The following is a 6360-nucleotide window of genomic DNA, read 5'->3' as shown; positions in this document are numbered from 1 at the left end:
GATTAAGTCATTTTGAGCTGAAATTCGTTGATTATTTTTTCATCGGATTTTTTAACGCTTTGCGTAGAGTATACGCATCTAGAATATACATTTCGACCCCCTCCACACCTCCGCAATCGCCTAAGCTACATGTGTTTTTGTAAACACCGTTCCGTCTTATCACTTCTTGCTTTGGTTAGCCCTCTCATCTTTTCTTCAGTTCCTGCCAGGTTTGGCAGGCATTTACTCTTATATATTATTCGGTTTCATTGTTCTTCTCTCTTCGGAAGGCTCTCATAATTATTCTCTTGCACCTGTATTTGTAATCAGGACCCTTTGGAATGCCTATCCCCATTCAAGAAAGGCACATCAGCATCCCACCTGGTTTAGGTGCTCACTTATCTACTCCGCATTGTAATTTTTCCTGCTGCTGTCGCTTATTTTCTTTTTCAGGCCATGAGATAACCTGTTTCAGACTCAGAAATTCACATCCCAGGAACAATTTTTCACTTCTTGCCATATTCCTTTCGCCCCCCCCCCCCCCTCCCTCGCTTTTCTTGTTCGAAAGCAAAAGCGTATTTATACTCCATCTAGTGATGACAGCGCCGCACACACGAAAACAAGTTTCCTTGCCGAAACGTTGCTCAGGTTGCGAACCAAGGTTCCCCCTAAACTCTTGTTCAGTGCTATTTCATACACTGTAGCCACCTTCCTTCTCTCGTTGTACCATGGTGATATCGTAGTAAGAGATAATAAGTAATAGTGATAGTTAGCGGTAATGATAATTATAATTGGTGATGATAGTGATAGTGAAAGAGGTAGAGGAGAGAGGAGAGGAAAAGGCTTTCTCCATTTCAGCTCTTTCGCAGACTTAAGAGCAGTCCTGTAATCTTTCAACTTTCTTAGTTCACATGTGCTCCTAGGAGTCAACCGTAGCTTTGAGTGGCCCTATAGCTGCTATTGCTTGGTTCAGCACATTACTGTAAAGTACCATGTCATATTATTTGACAAGTGATGGTGCCTGACAACTTGATTTATGTTGTAGTAAAACAATACGGATGACCAGATTGAGTCCAGGTGAGTCCATGCAACCTGTAAGACAACACTGGCAAGCAAGAGCGGCATGCCTCCTGTAGCCGAACCGAGCAGCCCTGCCAAATGACGTTCCATTTGCCATGGTCGGGTGTCCGGGAGAGCATCGTGTTATTGCTCGTTCGACCTACTACACCGCTCTTTGAGAACAGGTGGCTGCACTGTAGAAGTAATTTCGTTTGTAGGTTCGGAGACGGTAAACTAGAACGAGCGCTTGTGAAGATGTGTCAAGCGAGGAGGCAGCCAAATAAATGCATACAGGCACCTTTTACCGCCCTGGCACCTGTGCGTTTTTAAATCTTAATCATATCCGATCTGCACCTCGCGTGCATCTTCCCAAGAACTCAATCCAGTAGTAACCACCACACATAATTCTTCAGCAACAAAAAGTTCGCTGTTAAAGCATTATAGCATTTCCGATTACGCGAATAAAAAGGCAGTGTCCAAGCCAGATTACTAGCTTAAGGGGTTTGAAGCATAGAGTTTCTTACTCTTACCTAGAGGGAAAGCTGTGCTGCCGTCTATGGGAGTTTACATGGAGTTTCCAGACGGCCAGTTCAGCCACCATGGGCGCTCAAACCATCATGGGCGGGAGAGCTACCGAGTGCAGAACTACAACTTTCGGCCAAGACTAATGCAAAGATAAACGTTGCTCTACCATAAATAATGTCCAAAGATTGAATATTGTGACTATAAATTACAAAAAGGGAGAGAAACAGCATGTCAGTGTGATATTTATCCAATATAAGCGATGGATCTTTCTCCTATTGGTTTAGTTTTGAGCACCACAAATACCAATATTTCGCACTTAATAGGCACACTTTGAAATAAAAAAAATGTTATGAAAATATTTATCGTTGTGCCATCACTTAAGGACGTTTTTAGTGGCATTTCGGGAAACAGAAACCATTTATTGGCGACGTCTGCTTTTGCGCCTTCGCTACTATGGCTTTCGCGGTCTATGTACGCACCTTCAGATGATGATGATGACGAAAACAAAACATTGCAGTAACGCCACTCCACGTACCCGAGAAAAACCGACTGTCCCGCAGCAAGTAGCACACCGGCCCATGATTCTTAGCGCGCCCATGGTGGCTGAAGTGCAGCGCCCTCAGCTTTCCCTCTAGTTAGTGTAAGGAACTCTATGGTTTGAAACTCCTGCAATTTGCTATGTCAGACTACGAAGACCGATTTTTTTTTTTACTATTTACTGGAACCATACCCACGCCGCGTACCATGGCCCATAGTTAGCAACTGCAACCGCCTTAGGGTTTATCCCACAATAACGCTGTACTCTGCCTCGCGGCCGTTCTCTGATGATGAGGAGCATTTCGAATGGTTGCTGTGTCGATGAAGTGTGTGCATGATCTCTTCGATCACACTAGCTCAAAACACCGATGCTCTCTCTTTTTTTTTTCAGACTTTCAAGGCTCCGTGTTTGAGTGTAAGCGCATTCAGACTGAAATTTTTGTGTCTGGAATTTTCGCATGCTAGTGGAGGCTCGCGAAAGCAATGAGAGAATTGGCTGTGATTCTCAAGTACAGAGAATCACAACATTTATCTCCTTTTTTAATTTTGATGTAACAGGAAGATTCAAAATAAAATCTGCCACATACTGTCAAGTGCTTTTAGATGGACGCACTGAGTCAACCAAATTCGGCGCGCGTTAGATGGCGTCCTCCAAACTTCATATGCGACGAGGCCGCCAGTCGTCAAAAGCGTTCTTTTGCCTTTGTTCTTGATCGCAGATTTTCAGCGTTCGCTTGCCGCTGTTTGTAATGCAGCGTTATTCTTGTGAAACGATTTTCAGATATCTGCGGACGGCAGGCGTGGAGCCCTTGTAATAGTACCGAAAATACTAATTCTAGTATAGTTATCGCACCACGAATTCAAGAACAGTTGGCAACGTTCAGTCATGCGCACTGTTGCTGAGAGCAGCCCAGGCGCTGATATATACTTTCTGCCTTTGAGCGCTGCAAAGAACGCTGGAATGTGATCAGGAGAGATTGGTTGGATTGCAGGAACTTTTTTCTCGCTGTTTTACAGAGCACGCAAATAGAAATGTGAGAAATAATTCGTATCAAAGAAAACTGTTCTTGGAATAGTTGAAATATACACACAAAACAAATGATTTCTCTAGTAAGTCATCGACGGCGAAGCTATATTTTTTTATGTGGCCTTGAAAAAAAATACAGGTTGTGCCGACACAACTCTACATAGAAAGCAGTTTATAAAACATCTTATAAACTGCTTCATTCATGTCCTCAGAATATGTATTATAAGCGAGACTTATTTGAGCCTGTCTCGCTTTGCAGTTTCAGAACATCAATCTACGTTTACTCCCGTCAGTGCATCATTCTCGACCCCAGGTGTCATGTTGAGAGAGTCATCCTGCTCCAGAGAGCCCCTATCATTGAGGAGCTGTGTCACAACGTTGCTCTTAATGGCTTGGTGAGCGTTTAGCTTGACTTGGAAAGAGAAATTGAATTTGATTGATTTTATTGCACTGTAGCCACATTTTTTCTTGGGCGAAAGCAATTTGACGGTGGAACGTCGATACGACACTGTGCTCTCTGATCTGCATTAGTGGAGCCGCTATCTCTTCCCAGCAGCAGACGTTTCCCTAAAAACATTTCCCAACTTGCATTTCCTAATTTGTGCAGCTCTCTCATCTTGCGTGCTACTTATCATACACTAATATTTCACATTTTTCAAATCAGCGAGCTCGTTCGACCAGTGTAAGTACATGCAAGCATTTCTTTTCTTCTGTTCTGTGCTGTCTTTTCTTTGCTGCAGTAATGAATTTGCGCAAGTTCATCTAGGAAATTACTTGTTACTGGGTAGAGTCCTTTCAAGCACACAAAAGCTTCCGATCATTTTCTAGCATTCCGAAACAATTTTTATTTCTGCTGATTTTCCAGCCGCATCGACCGCACATAAATGGTGGAAATAATAGTGAACATGCACAGTGTAGTGCGTGATGTTGGTGCGCGTTAGGATATAGTCGAATTTTGAAGCTCCCTTCGACTGTCATATGAAATCGAGAACTTGACGAAACCTCATCTTGTCGGGATGAACTCTTAAACGTGACTTTCTTGAGACGTTTAACAGCCCATCCGTATGGGAGCCTAAACGTCGTTTGTATGTGTGTGTGTGTGTGTGTGTGTGTGTGTGTGTGTGTGTGTGTGTGTGTGTGTGTGTGTGTGTGTGTGTGTGTGTGTGTGTGTGTGTGTGTGTGTGTGTGTGTGTGTGTGTGTGTGTGTGTGTGTGTGTGTGTGTGTGTGTGTGTGTGTGTGTGTGTGTGTGTGTGTGTGTGTGTGTGTGTGTGTGTGTGTGTGTGTGTGTGTGTGTGTGTGTGTTTGGTCGGCGACAACAACGTCTCGTTTGACTGTCATATCGCCGCCCCAAACTTCACCACTGAGAGGTAGATCTATAGCGATCATGCTATTGCCGCAACAAAACTCGGGTAGGCGTCCGCGGCACTGACTCTGTTCGAAGCTTACTCGGAAAATTAATCTTGTTACAAAACAGAACTTAGCGCGCCTACTTCTATATGGCTACAAAATGTAAGAACGGAAGCGAAATTAACACATAAAAGTGCAATACTTAATTTTTAAGCACGCCGACAAGTTGTTTTTGTCATCGCCTAAACTAAGAATACGCAGCTATACTGTTAGCGAAACACACGTCGCCGCTGTTCAATCTCCATGAAATCGGCTTGATTTATATTTGCTAGCTACTTCATATAACATTTGGCAAAAAAAATCTGAAAATGCGCAATTACCATCTCGTTGAGCAACTACCATCTCCCAATAAAAGCGTGAAATAGAGAAATGTGCGACCGGAGCTCTAAAGAACAGGCTGTAATACCGGAAGGCACATTTCAATTTCTTACCACATAATGTACTTACACACTCGACAGCTAGTGACTGGGATGATACGCGGATGGGGCGGGGACAGGTAGGTCACCGCCGCTTGCTGCAGGGGCAAGCCTGCCACAGAATTTTTATCTGTTGTAGGCCGTCATTGCACCCGCCACCGCTTCGGTGGTGGACGACGGCTGTTGTTGCGGCGCGCGTCTTTCTCTCCCTCTTCCTTTTCTTTCTTCTCTATTTTCCCTTCTGTCTGCACGAGGCTCGGCGGCTGCGTTTCGATGGAGGCGAAACGAAGAGGCGTCCGTGTGCTGTGCGATGTCAGCGCACGTTAATGATCCCCAGGTGGTCGAAATTACTCCGTAGCCCTCCACTACGGCTCCTGTTTCTCTCTTTCTACTTTCACTCCCACCTTCCTCCCTTCCCTTACGGCGCGGGTGAGGTGTCCAGAGAAAATAATTGAGACACCTCGCCATTCCCTTCCTATAAATCAATCAATCAATCAGGCAGCGTATGTGGCTCAGTTACAGAGCCAGTAGCAGGCCCCTGCATTTTCTTTTCCTTCTTCCTACAGCCACAACAACAACAACGATGCTGCAAGGAGTGAGCGATGAGCAGCACAGATAGCCGTCGGCGCCGCTGCATATGCGTCCCCAGGCTCCAGCGCTCGCTTCACACTAGGTTTAACCGAAGTTAAACCGCAGCCATTTTTTATTTTTGTGGCTTGCATATCGCGACGATGCGTCGCCTCTTCCCAACGTTCTCTTTAGGCATTGGCTCGCAAGCTTACCAATTAAGTAATCTTTCTTTAGAGGTCCGTTCCGTTTAGACACATTCATGATTTTGTGACCTGCTTCGAGAACTGCGGCTCCGCAACTTCCATTGGTCCACAAGCGGTCCGGACATATTCAGAGCGGAGGGTCACTGCCCTATAAAGAATAACCCCAGTAGCGGCCTACTAGTTGTACAGTTGTGCATACTGGTACCAATCTACGATTTAATGCTGAAAACCATTTCCCGGAACTTGTGCTTTGCTTAAAAGGAGATCTAAAAATAGTCCTCTGAGCGCACCTTCAAAGGAACGAAATACTTTTTGGCATGGGGCACGTTGCACCAATTATAATAGACTGATGGAGATAACTGCTCCGAGTAGAATTTAAATCTGTCGTACAGCAGCCACCTTTTTGTGGCGTGAAGGATTTTACGTGCATTGATTTCAGTACGAAGCTTTGCTGCACTGTTTTCATCTGGAGCAGCGGTAGTTTGCATCCGTAAAGCACATGTTCATCTAAAACTGTAACGGCACCTCTATTCCTTAATTTTCGACGCAGCCGCGAACTTGCGATGTGTTTATTGCGAAAAGGGAGAAATGAATTTTAATCATCCCTTATTTTTGTCATTTTTCAAACAGCCAGCG

This window comes from Amblyomma maculatum, chromosome 9, assembly GCF_055883805.1.
Source record: "Amblyomma maculatum isolate TAMU_Amacu chromosome 9, ASM5588380v1, whole genome shotgun sequence".
Taxonomy (NCBI): Eukaryota; Metazoa; Arthropoda; class Arachnida; order Ixodida; family Ixodidae; genus Amblyomma; species Amblyomma maculatum.
Note: the sequence above shows the minus strand (reverse complement) of the source record.